This window comes from Diadema setosum, chromosome 1, assembly GCF_964275005.1.
Source record: "Diadema setosum chromosome 1, eeDiaSeto1, whole genome shotgun sequence".
In the NCBI taxonomy this organism is placed as follows: domain Eukaryota; kingdom Metazoa; phylum Echinodermata; class Echinoidea; order Diadematoida; family Diadematidae; genus Diadema; species Diadema setosum.
Genome location: NC_092685.1, coordinates 32,262,272 through 32,282,225, shown reverse-complemented (window position 1 = coordinate 32,282,225; position 19,954 = coordinate 32,262,272). Strand labels below are relative to the sequence as shown.

Here is a 19,954-nt window from a genome sequence, read left to right as displayed (position 1 = left end):
ACATTAAACTCATGCTAGAGTTCAGAGCAGGCCTACCCAAAATATTTCAAAAGAATAATCAATAAATGGCACATTACACTTCCTCATTGCTCATGGTACTTCTTACTGATATAATCCTGAATGAAATCAGGATCCCAAGCCATGCAGCTATCTTTAGCACTAGGAAATTAATCATATTAAGAAATAAATGCTAATTTCAGACAGTACTATAGTAATTCAAGTTAGGGATAAACATAAGGAAAAATGGCCACTTTTGCAAGAATGCAATTCTTCAATATAAAAAAAAAAATAGAGAGAAAAAAAATTCAGATCATGTGTCAATGTTCATCATCAGAGATTAGCATTATATCTGTATTGCATGACACTTGTGTGCATGCCTGTCCTTTGGGCTCTGAAGGATAGTTTGTTGAAAACAGAGGGGAAAATGCAATTTCTTATGACATATTACAGTATTCTAAATTATATTCCATTATGATTCCATGTGGCACATAAAACACAGCCTCTGAAAAGCTTACACTACAGTTTCACTTTGTATACCTTCATGAACATTTGAATTGCCATGCAAGGCTGTTACCTACATTATGTATCATTAGGTGCTGATACACTGTCATGCATCGAACTTCAAAACACACATTTGTAAACATACACACACACACACACATAAATCCTCATGACTAACTTTCTTCAATAACATTAGATTTGGTTTCTGAGTTCAAGACTCATGAAATGGTTGCACTTAATGAGGTTTAGTCATCTTATGATTTAGATCTGTCTATATTTATGCAAGTTCTGACTCAATTCACAATCACAAGCCATATTATCAACTTTACCATATCATCAGATTTATCATATAATTTTTCAGATCCATGTGACACATACAAATTATGCAAACACATAAATACTGCACATATCTCTTACCAGAGGCCCTTGACATTGACATTGCACTGGGGTGACAAGACCTTGTATCTCAAATTTTGGTGAAAATGACTTTTTTGCATTAGTGGTTAAATAATCGGCTAAGTGATGTCCTGTCCAAATCCCAGCTGTCTTACCCCAAAAATGAAGCCACCACGGCATGTCAAAGGAACGGCTATCCCATTCAGTATAGTGCTTTGGCCGCCATGTTTTTTGGCTCTCCTGAACATTTGACATTTTTGAGATACGAGGTCTTGTCGCCCCAGCGACGATATATGTGTGTCTGCTTTCAGCCCATCACACACTATATGACCTTAAGACCATAATACCCAGTCATACGACCTGCCAACGCACACTGTACAACCTGACCTCACGAGTAGGCTTACGACTGTTCTGTCTTCAGTACATCTTACCAATGAGTATTAAGCACGCAGTGCACACTGCGTGCGCTTGCATTTTACTGTATTGTGAATGGCTGAAAGCCCACGACCGGTCGTAGAAATTCAACATGTCAAATCTCTACGACTGGCACTGAGACCTGGTCGTACAACTGGAAACTGGCAAGACTGTTACGTCACACTTCCAGTCTTAAGGTCGTACGACCGGTCCGATTGTATAGTGTGCGGCAGGCTTGAAGAAAGACCATAAAATGCAGAGAGAGCACATGACAAGCAATGAAATGAATCATAATCACTTCACAGCAGCATTAGTGAAGGGGTTTGTGATGTACGTGGTTCTGCTGAAGCACAAACCGCGACAGGTCATGCGAACTTGCTGATGCCACTTCCTATTGCCATTCTCCTTGTCTGAAAAAACCAAAAATCACCCACAGTGGCCTCGTTCATCACTGTTCAGCTTCAGCACCAACCAATTAGCATTTTCCTATCGTGAACAATCATTAAAACAAAGGAGGCATGACCTCGAGTTACAGCTTCTCTTTTATGACCACAAGCACTAGGCCTATATACTGTATATGGTATATGCAAGATCTTTGCTGACCACCACAAAATCATGAAGCCTATCTTGACCCCTGTTGCATTCTGACAGCTTGCTCAGTCTTTAAAATCCCTCCTTCAAAGCAGTGCTTGGAGCACAGTATACTGTAAAGCACAATATTTTTTGCGGCACGAAATTTTCGTGAGTTGCCTCTAACATTCAATGTGTATGGTGTAGACAAGGACTTGCATTTTAATTTCCTGAATCTCAGCTCTCGTGAAATTCACAAAATTAAAATGCACGCAAACATTCCTTGTTTTACAGTAAGTAAAACAAACAAACAATACTTCAGCAAACTTCAGACAACCAAACATACTGCTCATGTAGGCCCCTTGCATTACAGCAATATGTAGTGTATGTGTGCCATCATATTCATCAGAAAATTATGAATCCATATTAAAGTACTTCTTGCATAAAAATCCTTCCTGACATGGGGGAGTTATGACAGGTCATATGAAATGTCATGATTTTCATCAATTCACTTCATATTTGAAAATGGAACGGCAAAATACTGCACATCGATGTTGTACAGTACATCTTGCATTGGAAAGAGCAGGTCTTCTGCTAAAATCCAACCAATGGCAAGAGTACCTGGTAGCCCATACATGTCAAACTGTACTTCAAGGTTGCATATTCCAGCACTGCAAGGGGCAGAATATTCGTGCTGAAAAGGTGCTCTGTGACAGCTGCTGGAGAATTTCTATAGTCCAACAAAATCTCCACATGTATGCTTCACAACCAGGACAGGACTCGTCTATATTGTATTTGCAATGTTTGTTTCACAACAGTGACCTCATTGATCAGCAGCAGTACACATACGTGTTTCATGAAATAAAATATTGTACAATAAAATGTTATATGAGTTTACATTCTGTACTATTTCTAGTACTTGTCTTGACTTCTTGAATTATTTAGACAGCTACTGATGAATGTGCTCATTATAGACTTACATGTGTATTTGGTTTGAAAACACTGTAACTTAGGTCGGCCATAATGGGGGGATGATTCAATGGGGTATGCAATGAGGCAGGTGCATTGCTAACTATGCCAAAGTGAAATCAACTATTGTTAGGTATACTGAGGCCCCCCAGTTATGACTAAAATAAATTAACATAATTTCAAAAACAGCATCCAAACCAAACAGGTCTATATGGAAAGCCATGAAGTACCAATCTACTTGACAACATATTTCATTTTGTCAAGTCAACTTGATATCCATAATTATGTCAAAATGTAATATTTTACTCTACCCAGCAATACTATGGCAATTATATAACTACAGTCATATTTCAGTAACAAACACTACTTTTGTTGTTCATCATGTAGGTTATTGCATCCAGCACATTGGCCTCATTATAGGCTGTGATCAGTCAGAGCTCTATATTTTCCTTTCACAGGAAGTAAAGCACAGAGGATGCACACCTGTTTCACACAGTGTTACGCAACTAGGATGTGACGACCGCCCACATTCAAAATAGCTAGACGGGACCCCCAGGCTTTCCTTTTTCCAAATAAAAAAAAGGGGGTGGGGGTCCTCTGATATTCCAATATATGCAGAAAGTGTAGCATCTAGAGTTACAAAGAAAGGTTTTTTGTTGTTGTTGTTGTTTTTTGCATAAAGTACACTGTCAAAATAAGAGCGTATTACCGGTACCTAATGGACCAGATACAGCTATAGGAACCAGATCAATATCCTTACCACTGATGTATGTTAGTCTGCAAGCTGCCATGCCTACATTGTATATGCTCACTTTAATTGCAAATTTCTACATACCAGTACATCACTTTAGACTATGTCTGTATTTAGAGAAGAGCCATTGGTAGTTGGAGTTTAGCCCTTCATAGTGTTATCAAGATATGTGCTGTTACTGCAATTTGTTGTTGTTGTTTTTTTGTCAATGTCAATGACAATATTAAATACGTTTGTGACACTTGTACCATTTTTATGACTGAGCTTCTGTGATTGCAATATAACAAATTGTATGTTCACTTTGTGGGGTTTTTGACAAATTTTGCATCAACTTGTTTGCTTGCACTAGCTTGCATCAATATTTACACTGCAATACACTCAGTTCAGTGTACTATTGGAACAAGATCATGCAGGAAGAACTACAATAAGCATTTTCACCATGGCATGCCATATATTACGCATAAACATACATACACACACACACACACATATCACACACTCGATCGTATATACTGGATATCTCTACACTCGACCCCACGTAAAATCTGCATTGCCAGCATGCAGAGCAATACTACACTACAGTATGCAGACTATAAACGTAATCTCTTCTCTAGCCTTGGCTTACATGTCCAGACATAAATCTTGCACTTGGGGTGACTTAGTGTTTTGCAGATACACAGGAATAGTCTAACAGCACAGGGCACACTGATATCAAAGCCCGTTTTAATTACCAGTCAATGTACTAACGTTACAATAATTAATAGATAGATGAAGCAAATACGTGAGCCCCTAGATTTTCACCACGTACTGCACTGGGCGGCTCTACCCGCGCCCGCTACTTTGGCTATGGGGGATGGGACATGGGATGATGGCCTGCGATAGAAAATCGTGTGTGCATGTACGGCTGGATCGGGCTGGCCTGCCCCTACCCAACAAAATCATCCCACAGATCAACAATTATTCAGACACTTACCAAATAGATTTGAAGAAATTTCGCTCTCACAGGCAAAAATAGGAACACCGTTGGAGGTGCGCATGAGAGTCCATATAATATAAAAAAAAAACAATTTTGATTAGTGCTGTTGGTCGCTCAGGTTGCTCTAACTTCAGATTTTCTTCCTTCTTCCTTGTTGATTTGTAAAGGTACGGTGTGACGTCAGTCGATTGAATCCACGTGACACATCGCAGCCCTTTGATCTGCATTGAGTGAGCCCGCTATTGCTCACTGTTGCAAAGTCATGGAAATAGTAACCAACACCATTTGAAGTACAAGGTAATTGAGGTTTAATTCTTGTCACGTCAAAAACACAGTACTTAACCAACTCATTTTCGAAAAAGAAATAGGTACATCATTTCCGACGTTCTTATTCTAGGTATCACTTTATCATGCCTTCTAACTTCGACAGGAGTATAAAAAATGTACACAGTTTACTTCTGACATCAGCACTACCACAATAATTTTCTTTAAATTATTTTTCTGGTAGGGCCTATAGATGGGTTATGGCTCGGTCACAAATGCCATTTTATAGAACTGCTATGAACGCCGTACGAACGATTTTTAGACAATTTCGTAAGATCTTCTTAAGAAGGCCGTACGAAACCAGCGTTCGTAGACCATTCGTAAGTTCGTAGCCTGGTCGATGGTCTTGTCCAAGTTTTTGTTTGTTTGTTTGTTTTTATCTTCATACGAAACCCTCTCCTCGTAAGGCGACCGTAAGAGCTCCAGAATTCGTACGAACAGTGACATTCGTACGAACCTTTGTGACCGTAGCTTAACATCAATGACTTTGAGGGAACATTGTGTAGACTGATGAGTCATCAGCGTCGATATAAATGTTGACGCGAATGATGGCCAATACCATGAGAAATTATGTATGTTTGTTTTCGTTATTGTTTTTTTTTTTACATTGAATTACTGAAGCACCGCACATCCATCTTGGTAGTGTACCATGTAGAATGTAGTTGGCAAGGGTGAGGGAGTATAATAATTCGCTCTTAGTAACGCAGAAATGACCGTAGCTCTGTTGTAAAACTGTTGAGTGATGTTGCATATACTGCTGAAGGAGGAAGATTATTCCAATCTTGGATGACCCTTTGGCTGAACGAGTACTTCCTGACGTAGACTCTCAAATGTTGCTTCTAAATTTTGAGATGGTGTCTTCTTGTGCTCTGATGTGTAGCAAGTTGGAAGACTTCTGCTGGGTTGATTCTGTCTATGTTGTTGAATATTCTGCAGGTTAAGTGTGCTCTTCTGCGTCTATCATGAGTGTATTGAGGTGGAGTTTCTGGAGTCTTTCTTCATATGGGAGGTGTCTAATGCTAGGGGTAAGTTTGGTAGTTCTTCTCTGCACTCCTTCTAACAGCTTGATGTCCTTTTGTGGTCTCCACATTAGTAGTCAAGATGGGGCCTAATCATGCAGCGACTTACTATAGTATAAAGCTGCATGATTATTTTGGGACTTCTGGCCAAGCGTTCGGTTTGCTTTCTTGGTTGCTTCTGCACATTGTTTCGCAACTTTTAAGTCACGTCTTTTCCAAACCCCAAGTTATTTTCTTCTGTAGTGTAAAGTCCAGTGTTTTCCGTTAATTTGGTATAGGCCTACTCATGTTGGGGATTGTAGTAGCGTCATGACCAACATGCATTACAGAACACACTTAAAGGTCGACACTGAACGTCATTTTCCATGTTGGTGTCCGACCACTCAGACTTAAGATTGTCTAAGGCTTCTTGTAGTTGTTGTCTATCTTGATCTGTTGCAACTGAGTTGGAGAGCTTGGTATCGTCAGCAAACTTATTGACTCACTGGTCTCATCCTCCAAGTCATCCATGTATACAGTACTATACGAGATAGGCCTACATTTGCACACTTTGAACTTATATTCTTCTTGTGTGTGCGTGTTTGTGTGTGTAATCGCATTGTACTTTAGAAATGCCGAATGACTAATAATACCTATTATGACAATGACAATAATGATAATGATAATAATAATAATAATAATAATAATAATAATAATAATAATAATAATAATAATAATAATAATGATAATAATAAATGGGTGCTTGTATTGTCAAATGGGGATTAAACAAATCAACAATATGAATTAAAAAAAGTAAAATTTGAGGAGCAGACAGGACGTATCAACAGCGTCAATTCCAAAGTCCAGATTCCAGCAGTTTATTATCAATTACGATAACCACCATCCGATTAATGGTTGAATACTTCATTCTATAACTCCCAACTAATATTTTGATGGGTAAAAAAGTACATTCCAGGTATGAATATGTATATGGGACACAATCGACGTCCTCCATCTTCAAGAATGTGATATGATACACAATAAAGGACGGAGAAGCTTGTTTTCAATTACTGTGGCTTGTAAATTTTGTTTTGTTTGTTAGTCACAGTTTTTGCTTTACGTGGTGACTCCCATCAAGGAGGAATTGGCGAATATACATGTTGTGAAAGTGACGCCACTGTCACGTGATGAGAGAGGGAAGATTTTGTAAACATTTTGATTGGTATTTTGGTCAGTATTTTGTGTGACTTCTTGCAGTTTTCACAGAATGGAAAGTTCTGAGTGACTTTGATGAGGAATATTGCAGGAACTTCAACTGATGGTTTAACTACTAAAGCAGTTTAAATGGAATCATTACAGCTCAACTTGCAAGTGGACGGTACAGGTGAACGTCACGAATTTGACACCATTGAACCATACAGCCCACGAGTCATACAGCCAACGAGTCGTACATTCCACGAGTTATACAGCCAAAGAGTCATTACAGCCGTTCGTCACTTATATTTAAAGCAACTGCAAGGTCCACGTGACCGACACCGCGACCCCATAATGTCGAACTCTCGTGGGCTGTTTTTACCCAGTGTCAAACTCACGGGCCGTATTTGCGTAACGGTTGAACTCATGGGCTGTATGACTCATGGACCTTTTTTTCAATGTCGAACTCGTGGGCTGTATACAGGTGACTCGTGGGTGTCGGTCTCGTGGGATGACCGAGGTATAAACACCCATGTAATATAGATAAAGTGATGGCGAAATCTATACCGTAAGTCAGGAATGATGATACAATACTGTACTACAAAGAAAGCAAAATGTGATAATATAGTACCCGGTACCGTAAAAGTTTTATGCTATGGGGATTTTATATGTCAATAGTTATAAAAATGTTTGAAGGAAATAATGAATAATTTCCGTCTATGATTCTGCGGTTGAAAGTTTAGTATATATCATTGACCTATTAAACGGGTAAAATGATAAGGAGAATAAAGTATAATCAAAGTGTAAATTAAAGATGTCCCACACACAAAAGCCAAAAAAAAAAGTATAATCAAAATGCATTCACAATAATTTTATCGTAGGGGCCTAGATGTCAGATGTATATGAAACCTGCTATTTCGTTAGGTTGTTGAGAGCCACCTTGGACATGCTGCAGATTTGTAGGCCTACTTTATGAGAGATTAATGATCAATTTTTGCGTCATGAAGGGGACCGTACACTCTAAAAAGATCCGGGTCAGAACTGACCCGAAACCGGGTCCGTTGGGGTCACACTCTGTTCCGGGTCAAAAATGACTTGGAATTTGGTCATGAAGACCCGGAATGGGGTCACCCTGACCCTATAGTCATGGCTGTGAATGGGGTCATATCTGACCCCATTCCTTGTCATTTCTGACCCGGAACGGGGTGTGACCCCAACGGACCCTTTCCGGGTCAGTTCTGACCCGGATGTTATGTACACGGTCCCCTTCATGACGCAAAAATTGATCGTTAGATGTAAATAAAAAGCTCCATGAAATAGTAATAAAATCATTTTGATTTAGAGATTATGGGACGTCTTTCCGTCAAGAGATTATCTCAATTTTAGTGTTGTCAGTCATGTGTGTATATTGAGACGATGAGAAGTGAATTTCGCGCCCTCCCGTTGAACGTATGATGTAGTGACGAGGAAATAAAACTCGCATTTATGATGTTCGTCTGTACTAACACTGTTGATATCTAAAAAAGACACACCCAAACAATAACAGCACCAGCGAAAACAAGGACGGCGACAGCAACAACAACGTGTCCTGAACAACAAAAGAACAACCGATCACCAATATTGCATTACGAGACTTTTAAATTTATCTATTTGTGTATAGTTATTCTTTGCGTGGATGTGTGTAAGCAGTGATAATAATTCAAATTCATGAAATTCTTCCGTCGAGATGTTTTCATTGCAACTGATTGACAAATTGCCCTAAATGGACGTCGATGTAGGGCAATTTGTCAATCAGTTGCAGTGATCAAATGTTACTGTTGCTGCTCTTTTGGGGCCCAATCACTCAATAAATAATGTGTGTGTGTGTGTGTGTGTGTGTGTGTGTGTGTGTGTGTGTGTGTGTGTGTACCTATATAAAACTCATATTCATACTCATACATCAGCAATCGATGTTTTTGTCAATATGTTTTGGTTTGATTATATTCCGAGACTGGAAAAAAAAATCAGAACTTATTCGTCACACCAAGCCCTAAGGATGACTGTAAACAAAATGGCCTCACCCTATAGTGTTTGCCGCCGCGTGATTACAGGATCAGAGATCATCTTCTCAAAGCTGTGTACAAGCTGTTCGCCACTGGTAATGATGGGGGTAATCATAATGTTATAATACTTATATGCAAAGCATTTACAACAGACAACAAAATATGTTCATGCGCACTCGCTATACACGTGTTGGTGACTTGGTCATTATTTCAAAGTAAATTCTTTAAATCGTTGTCGGTAACATGAAACAAAAAAATGTGTTGAGGTGTCCACCGAAATTCTTTGAAATTCGTTGGAAAGTTCTGTAATTTGATGATTTGGGAGACCTTTAAATGGAGGGGGGGGGGAGATTTAAAGGGGGCACTGTCTGAGTCCGAATGGTACTTTAAAATCATGTACTAATAAGGAGCGCACGTTTGTATAAAGTCTTCGTTTGTATTACTATAGTCATATACATTTGAATGTATTTCATGTATATAAATTTGTTGTAATATCCAATGTACCAAAATTTCCTCTGTGGACAATAGAGTAAATCAATCAATGAATATAGTGTTGTCAGTCCATTTTCATCCTTGCCTACTGTCGGATAACAGACTCGGATTCATGGACCTTATTTGGGTAGTGCCGAGTTCATGGGCTGTGTGACTCGTGGGCTGTCCCAATGACTCATGGACCTATTTTCGATGCTGAACTATGGGCTGTATGTCTCGTGGGTGTCGGTCACGTGGGATGATTTTGAGTCGTGCCGGGCAAAACACGTGCTTGGAAGAACCCATGTAAAGACGTCCGAGAAAGACGCGAAATCATAATTGGCCCTACCTCACGATATTGATATTATATCACAATGATGGAACGCAATTGATATACCAAGATCTTCTAACTCTTGAAAATACATAACAATTTGGTCGGTTGACGCCACTCTACTGATCCACAGATATGAAATTTGACATAACTCAATCAACGAAAACACATTTTTTTTTTTACGATATCATTCAAATCATGATAATTTTTTATAATCATCATACAGCAAAATTCACAATCATAATATTTTATAATGTTAAAGGCATAGTATTGACCATTTGCAGATGAAACAGATGAAGAGATGAAAATCCAGCTTTAGTGCTACAAAATAGTTGTAAAAAGTGAGTTAGGGATAGAAACAACCAATGTAAAAATTTGAACCAGTATAGTCAATTGTAAAATATACAAAATGTGAACAATAGTTATGATAAGAATGTTTCTTTAGACCAAACCGTCTATGGCTTATACAGTTATGGTCCAGAGGGAAAAATAGTGATATCTCCGTATATTTTAGGCTTTATTACGAAATCTGTATGCTATCCATGATAGGATGTTTTGTGATACAACTGACCTACACATATGCATCAAAATAATTCAATTCAAAATTTATTTCATTTTCCGACAAAACATAAGTTACACTTCTTTTGACAACAGAGAATAAGGTAAACAGAACATTATGTACTGAAAAGAATGTACAACAATTGAGGACCTTATAGTAATTATACATTGTTGTAAAAAAGAAACAGAAGTGATCGAAATGAAGTACATGTATAACTTTGCTTAAAGTGTGAAAAATGGAGAGACCCACTAAAAAGACAGAGCTTGTAGAATGTGGGCCCCTCTGGAAAAATAACATCAATGGGAAGATTAATTGAAGCATCATAAATACAAAAGGAAAAAAAAAAGAAAAAAGAAGAGGAAGAAGTCTGGAAGCCCACTGAGAATTAGATTCACAGATAAATTCAATTACCTTCATAGACGCAAACAAACATAGAAAAAGACTGGACAACGAAACAACTACTGAAGAAAAGGCTGTACGGGACAAAACTGAATGGACAAGACTAACAAACAGAAGACAAAATAGCAAACGAAAATGCACAACAGAGACAGCGATCTTCGACAGAAGCATGTCAAGAAAGGAGAAAAGCAAGGAAATAATGTGATATCTCGAACATTTCTTTTTAAATAACTGCTCCCAATGGTACCTTTAAACTTTATTTTTTTTAAAGAGTCCATTACTAGATACAAATTACATACAATGCTCAAAAACTGCACTATTCTGGGTGAAAAACGAGGACAACAACAACGACACATACATCCTTTTATAAATTCGTTTTCGTAACTGTCATATCAACTGTTTTATCAGCACGTTATAACACAGATGGTTTGAATGAAAATGTAGATTTTTGTACCCTCTTTAACACCCCACAAACAATAATAAATACAATAACAACTGAAAACGCAACAATAAAACAACAATGACTTACTTCCAAATACAATAAAGAAAATTCACGCAAAAAAGAAATCTTTCACATTATATTATCACCTAACATTACCTCTATAGCAGATGCATTCCAATTGTTCCTCTTTTTTTTCTTCTTTGCACTTCCTATAAAATATTTCGTTACGTCATTAAGAATTTGCAACCTCCCTTTCTGATCCCACTAAATATAAAGCATATTTAATTATTAATATTATTGTGTTCGATTCTTTAAGATTTAACTAATTCCCTGACAAAGCTGTGTAAATAACTTCCCAACAAAAATTTTCCAAATCCACTAAATTCAGTTTCTGGATAATAATTTGCCACAATTCCTGCACTTTTTTTGATACAATCTCTAAATAAATGCAAATACAAACTGTATCAATGCTTTGATTGCAAAAGGAGCAAAAACAATCCGTAACAAACCCAAATTTCAACACATGAACTTTTGTGTAAAGTGCCCCATGAAGAAGTTTAAACTGGAATTCCCTAAGCTTTGGAACAAGAGTCGTAACTCTTGATCTGAAAAAAAAAAAAATTAAAATAAAATCATATAATATTTTAATGTTGAAGAAAAAAAATGTGAATATTATTGAATATTATTTGATTCCCATCTTCCAAATTTCGCAAACTTCCCAAATCCTGCCACAAGTGTAAAAGCTGCATTAAAAAGTCGGTACTTCCAGAAATATTTTGTTTCCTAATTACAATGAAACATTCCCACCGACAAACAGGCGCGCGCAACACACACACACACACACACATATATAAATAAATATATATATATATATATATATATATATATATATATATATATATATATATATATATACAGAATATATATACTGAAAGAAATTAGACTGAGGTGGACGTTGCTCTCGATCTTGAGTCTCCCTTTTATTCAGTCAAGCTTTCAGCCAGTCATCAGGCCTTGATGACTGGCCGAAAGCTTGACTGAGTAAAAGGGAGACTCAAGATCGAGAGTAACGTCCGCCTCAGTCTAATTTCTTTCAGTATATATAATAAAATAACCAACAATGAGGCACCGCGCACGTTTGGGAAGGGAACTATCTCTCGCTATGTATATATATATATATATACCCATACACGCATGCCGAAAATTGCCCAATTTCCCTACGGTAAAGACTTGTGTTTAAATACCCCATCAGCTTTCTGATATGATATATATAAACCCTTCAAAAAAAGTTTGGAAATCTGACTTCAGTTGTAAATTTCTCCAGTTTGTAAGCATTATATACTACCGAGTACATGCTTGATATCAATGGAAATATTATTTTAATTCTCTTTGAAATGATATCCTACTCATTATGATTATGCTTTCAAGTAAAGGGATGTACTCAAAAGTGTCTGATAAGGTCACAGCATTGAAAAGCTGCAAAATGAACAAAAACGGTCCTTATGAATGAGAATGGTCGTGAAGAGTAAATAGAGAACATGTTCTTTTGTGTTATGTGTTTTGTTCTTAACTGGTCAGCCATGAAGGCAAATTTCAACAGACATCTTAACTTCACATGCAAGTATTCAGTGGTGCCATGCGAGGCAATTTTGATAGCTCTGCTCTTCAAGTTTTATGGTCGTACAACATGCCACGTATAAGCATTGTTCAAAAAGCCCACGCCATAGGGAAAATCGACGCTGAGATGGTTCAAAAAGATGACAACGGAAGACAACATAGAGCAAGACTTGTGCGCAACTTTCTCAAGAGAGAGAGAGAGGGCATCACTAGAATGGACTGGCCTACATGCAGCCCCATAGAACATCTTTGGGATCAACTTGGCCGAGCTGTGGGGAAGAGGTTCACAAATGCAACGACACTGGCAGGACCCCGTCAAATACTGGTTGACGAGTGGAACGCCATTCCTCAGCAGCGAATCACGAAGCTAATCAACAGCATGATGACACGGTGGCAGGCGGTAGTGCAAACACTCGGGTCGTCCACCAGATACTGAGCCCCGATCATGTTTATTGACAATTATAAAGACAAAGTAAACATAAAGTAAGGACAAAAAAAAAATGAAACTCCAATAAAATCAAGACCATGCCATTTCACTTCTTTATGTCTTTGTTGTGGTTAATGTGGCGAGGTTCTGTGAGATAAAATGGTTTGAGTCATGATCGTTTTGTGTTTGTGTGTGCTTGTGTGTGTGTGTACGTGTGTGTTTGTTTATCTGTTTGGTTGAACGCATACACGTTTCACTCTATAAAAATGCCGTGTCAATGTTACAGTAAATAAACACCAAAGAAACAATGGGAAACTCACTCATAACGAGGAAACTCCATCAGGGACGTCAAAAATTGGGTCATTTTGCAGCTTTTAAATTCTGACTTTACCTCATATTTGTAAGCACTGCACCTCCATGTATACGATAATCATAACAAGTATGGTATAATTTTAAAGAGAATTAAACAATCTTTGTGTGGCACTAAGCACAAATGAATTATTCTAAGGAAAAATGAGAAATGATTGATCAGACTTAGATTTCCAGACTTTTTTTGAGGGGTATATATATATATATATATATATATATATATATATATATATATATATATATATAGTCATATAGTCATATAGTCTCAAATGACTGTGTTACACATGTGTATACACATAATGACAAACTGTGACAGGATTGTGCTGATATGCAAGTGATAGTAAAAAGATCCATAGCATTAATTTGCAAATGCAAATTCAAGATGTTGATTGCATTACTGATCTCTTGATTTGCTATTAAGGATTACAACTTATGGTGGTTTTTTTACTGATCATTTCAAGTATCACTTTTCATTTCACTAGAGTCTCCTTGTGTAAAGTACTTATTTCTATTGCTGGAAAATTTATTGTGAAAAATAATGTGTTCACAAACAGTGAAATTCGTACTCGTGGGAAATGAAATGCACGAAGAATTTCCATTCTGACAATCCTGCTGAGATTTTTGTCGGTGTTACTTCAACGTTGATTTTAGATTGATTCATATGTTTGCTGTGCTTTTATTTTCTTTCTAGTGGCTTATATCATTACTACAAACATTGACATATTATGTATACCAGTCAATGATAAAGTTACAGAGACAGCGAAAGTATGCAGCAGATAGTCCTATGTGTCATATGTTTTCATCGAGATGTCTTTGCAAAAATGACCACACATTGGCGAATACATGTACATGTGTACTGTACAATATTCTTTCCTCTTTATTTTCATAAAAAGATATGACAAGATCTTTGATACTGAATGCAAGTGTGTCAAAGAATCTCACTGTGTCGAGCCAAGAGCACTGGTTTAACCCTATTCTAACTGGGCTATTTTGAGACCAAGTTTTTACTGAGGGGGGTCAATTTGACCCCCCCTTCAGATCTCGGCCGCCGATCGCGCGATCACCGCGAAATTTTGCCTGAAGATAGAGCTGGATGTCAACTACAAGATTACATCATCATACAATAGAAAAACATTGCCTTTCTATTTTTAATAAATTAATTATGCAAATTTGGGTTTGAAATCATATTTTCACCTATAACTCCATTAAAAAGACTGGAGAATTGCTAAATTTTTGTGTTAGAATTCCTCAAGACACATCAAACAATTTTCGTGTAAAAAAATAGCTCAATTGAAATTAATTTCTTTTGTTTTTTATTGTTTTGTTAATTTCTTATGTATTTTATTGTTTTTTCAACCTTTTGTTTTCTATTGTTTTTTTGCCAAAACTTGTTGCAGGCACTTTTTCAGGCTTATCTACACTAGAATTGATTAATTTCAATGGTTAAAAGTTGAAATAATCTAATTTATATCAATTTAACCAAAAAAACACAATTTGCATTGGATTTGCACACGATATCATGAATTTGAGCTGTTTTTTGGTTGACATGCATATGCAAAACATTACGTAACTTCAAAACAATGTACCCGGACGTCGCAAATTTGGTCTCAAAATATGCGGGAGACTTCAATGAAAAAAGTCGTGAAACGACGCGGCAAAAGCTTTGCGCGTTGCGAAATCGTGGCGCGAAACGTCGAGGGGGGGGTCAATTTGACCCCCCCCCCCAGTTAGAATAGGGTTAAGGACTACTTTGAAAGTTGTTCTCACACAGCAAAGAGATTGTTCATATGCACACAATTTTTGACAGGACTGCTTTACCACACTGTCTAAGGTTTTTACCTGTCTGAGTACTTCCCAAGGGTCCACCACCACATCAAAATTCATTTATAAGAAGCTTGTGAGAGCTTGCAGCATATTTTGCTCCTGATTTAAGCATCAGCTTACCTACAAAAAAAAAAAAATGCAGTGAAGTTCTATTCATTTTATCAGCCTTGCTTTGATACATGTAAATTCTACTACCCTAAAATTCAAGTGATAAATGTGATGCCAGGTGGCCATTAGAATCTGCACACTCTTTACAGCAGGTATCATTAAAATGGCCGATTCAGACAGATAACAAGACATTCTATAATTATACACTCTTTCACATACTCAGTATTCAAATGCAATGTATTTCAGGACAATTGTATACACTAACAAAAGCACTAACACACTGATTATGAACAGCCTTATGTTGATCTGCCTTCACATTCCTGTACATGTAAGTTCAATAAAATTGGCACAGGTGGTCAATGCAAAAGAAAAACAAAATAATAAAAATATATCAAATCGCCAAGAAATACATGTAGTACACTAGCATTCTCCTTAGGGAGTTTTCGCAAGCATGATGTGGCCAGGAGTTGAGCAAATCCGAGAAATGTCCCGTCCTGGGGAAAACGAGTACGGTACTCGGCCAAAATAGCGTTCGGTCCCGATGCTGGACAGGAGTGAGCCAGCCAGCCAGACAATCAGCGATCTTGTCTCCACACCTCTGTCCTGTACAGGAAAGCGAAACTGCTTAGATATGGGGACGGGAGTACGGGGACTGTCTCAGCTGATTGCTTCCCCGTATTCTCGGTCTTACCGTCGTTTAGCGAAAACTCCCTACCATGTACAATGACACCTGGCAATCCCACTGGGGTAAAGTATCAGCCATACATGATGTTTCTAATATCTAAGCAAACAAACCAATAAACATCTTTGGAAGGCAACAACATCATCATCTCATGAAAGTAACTAAGTGGTTGTGTCTGATATCACTGTTCACGGAAACAAGTTAAACTTATCATTCAGTCATTTTAATATTCTGTGTCCAATCTTAAAGAATCTAGAACCACTCTACTATCATGGTCAGCCTGAATGCACAGTGGACTTTTACTTTGAATAGAGGATCCTTACTTTGAGTCCTGCTTTGTGCACATATTCTCAAACACCATGTTTTATCTATTAGCCTGGGTGTATAACTTGTATAGGTAGGGACAATCCTCCGTTATCAAGCCATGTCAGGATGTGCTGCCATCTGCGAGATATCCATATAAGCACAACACTTTCCAGCAAGATAGGCTGTGCACATAAGCAATATTGTCAATATTCTACTGTTTCATCACATTGATTTTACATATTTGCATGTTTCATAGCACATAAGATGCAGATATAATATGAAATAATGTGAAAGATGAATAAGAATACCCCTTCTTGTGTGTTTTTGTCTTTTTCAGTTTGTTTAGAAGCAGGCACTTATGGCATCATTTTCCTTCAAGCAAAAGCAAAGTAGAAAGAGGATTGGTATAGATATACAGCGTATTATAATAGTTGGCACTTACTTCCCCGACTTCTTTATACTCCAACTGTTGTCTTGTTTAGTTTTAGTAAAATTTTGTAATGAAAATCCAAATACAACTGTGTGCCAGCCCATGTCTGGATAATACAGAGTGTATTTGACCCCTGAAAGATCAGTGCCACTACTGAAGAAGCTACATCAGTAAGCAGAACCATGGAATTTCTGTTAATAAACCAGCCAGGTTTAGCGGTGAACAGAAAAATCAAGTGAAAAATATACTGTAAAAGTGAATATTTTTCGCATTACAAATTTTTCGCGCCCGGCCGGCTAAGTTGGATTTCGCATGTTTTTAATTCCGCGGAATCAGGACATTAACTACTGGAAAATATGGCATTCAAAAATAGTCACGTGCTTCTTTCACATTGCAAAAATGTCCACTTTTACAGTACTTAGCAGTATCCCAATTATCTCTCCTGTGAAATAACCAACAACTTCAGTGGTTCCATTCACATAATTATTCCTCTACTTTAACAAATTATTAGTCAGCAATGTGGACCATTATTAACAAGATACCACTCAATTTAAAATGTAAAATGAGACCGACTACAAACAATATTATTGCTTGTTGAATATGAGTTTTACGAATGCTGAAATTTTCCCATACCCACAAAAAATAAAGACACTCAACCATGCATAATGCAGCATGTCAACATATTTTCACTAAATTACTGGAATGTTAACCTGTATAATAAAGCTTTCCACTAAATTGCATGAACTGATTAATCTTTGATTATTCTTGTTTGTAACAAGGATAGAGAAAAAAGTAACTTCTCTGTTGGACAATGAAAACACACAAAGTCTCTCCAAGAAATTTCATGATAAAGTAGAGGCATACTGAACCACTTAATTCTTGGCCCTTTTGAAGGGATACACCACTTACAACAACACATATACAGTACATGTACACATAAAACATATTACATTCACATTTCTCTATTAACATGTTACAGGAAAACAAAATTCACAGTGGTACTGTTGACAGATTAAAGCAAAACAAAACTGCTGTTGATTTGCCAGAATATTCTCACAAAGTCCACATCATTGTTATGGCACTGGTAACTGGTGGAATGCGAGAAGTTCAATCCAAACCCAGCTAAAGGCATACCTGCCAACATTTCAAGATGAAATATCTTACTCGTGGATTGCAAAAATCTTATTTTATATGCAAACTGAAGTTAAAAATCTTACTTTCAGTCAAATCTTCAGACAAATAAACACATGAAAGGTATATCTAAATATTTTTTTTAAATCTTATTTCTCTGACAGAAAATCTTATTTTGCTATTTTCAATGTAAAAAATCTTACTGAATCTGATAAAATCTTATTAGTTTGCAAGTATGTAAAGGGCTTTTATAGGGCACAATTCCTTCTATATGAGTCAATGAAACAGAATGGGTCAAACTATTTAGCACATTGTATACCTCTCAGATATTTCTTTCAATATCAATGATTGCATTTGCTTTATTTTGCTCTATGTTACTGAGTTTGCATATTGTGAATCACCTTTTGTGTTAAGTTCACTGCGAGATTAACCCTATTCTAACTGGGCTATTTGAGACCAAGTTTTTACTGGGGGGGGGGGGGTCAATTTGTGATTAGTGATCCGATAATTTGGGGGGAATATATGAAGGATTTTTGATATTTTGGCAGGTAGGGTCAATGAACTTGGGAGTTCAGGCTGCGCGCATTTGAGGTTTGCACGCGCGCACTAAAGTGCGTGCTCTAGTTTCTGCTAGAGCGAGGTGCACCGCGCAGCTGAGGGTTTTTGACGTAACAAAGGCTTCTATATTGGGAAATCAGGTGATTTTTCAGCATGTATACCTATGGGTGGGAATTACTCTCTCGCCCAAAGAGCTTTTCCCCAGTGGTGGAGAGGAGAAAAATCTCATTGGGAGAAGCAAGATCATCGGTGGAAAGTAGCTGCTTGGCGGAGGTCTGCGCTCTCAGAGTGCTTTTCTAGTTTTGCTCTATGTAATTGAGTTCACCACTAAGTTATGGAGTACACCACTCTAGAATCTTGTACACATTGTCTATGCACAGACATGTGGCACACAGTGCATGTCTACTGCACCAATAGGTATAAAAGAGACAATATGAGGTGTATATTGTACAAGGGTCATTTGCTCAGTATCATGCCATGCAGTGTACCCACGACCTACAATTATCACACTGAATCATAGGAGAAGACATGAACAATTCTTTTGCTGGGTCCAGTGATCACTTCTACTCACATGTAGATAGAAAACACAATGAATACATTGCTAGGTGCATTGCCTTCCATGTGTGGAAGAGAGTGGGGTGCACTGACATTTACAATAGAAAGTCAGTTGATTTATATTTTTTACACACAATCTGAAAAGAACTACAAAATGTATTAGATATATCAGATACATCCTTTTTTAACACAAAAATATGCAAACATGGCAATTTTCTCTGAATTACAAGTAGGGTTGAATTAGAGCAACAGTATCTAGGGCCACATGCGGACATTTTCATTTTCTATTTTTAACACAGTTTAATTGCATGAAAAGAACCATAATAATCAATTGCAGTTCCAAATTTTGTTGTTACATTACATTCAACTCAATTTTTATATGTTTGGTTTTTACAAAATGAGGTGCAGTTCATTCTGTATTTTCACAAGTGACACATATGGTCATGATGTATCTGTAGATTTGCCTAGTAAGGCAAATACAGGGAAAGCTAGTTATAACAAGTTCACTGGGACTGCTGATTTTACTTCGTTATAACTGGTACCTTCTTGTAAACTTACTAAGCAGGAGACCATCTAGGACAGCAGTGGAAGATTGCAACCATCATATTTG

General features: G+C 37.3%; 2 protein-coding genes across 2 annotated transcripts in view; one reads left to right on the top strand and one right to left on the bottom strand.

Moving 5' to 3' along the window:
• LOC140235467 (RAC-gamma serine/threonine-protein kinase-like) overlaps window positions 1-4,728 on the bottom strand; it is a 105,172-nt gene extending 100,444 nt beyond the window's left edge. The window contains exon 1 of the mRNA XM_072315497.1: window positions 4,575-4,728. The gene's annotated coding sequence lies outside the window, so the exon portion shown is untranslated. The remainder of the gene's footprint in view (window positions 1-4,574) is intronic.
• Window positions 1-19,954, top strand: part of LOC140229822 (placenta-specific gene 8 protein-like) — a 187,711-nt gene that overhangs the window by 108,062 nt on the left and 59,695 nt on the right. The window lies entirely within an intron of this gene.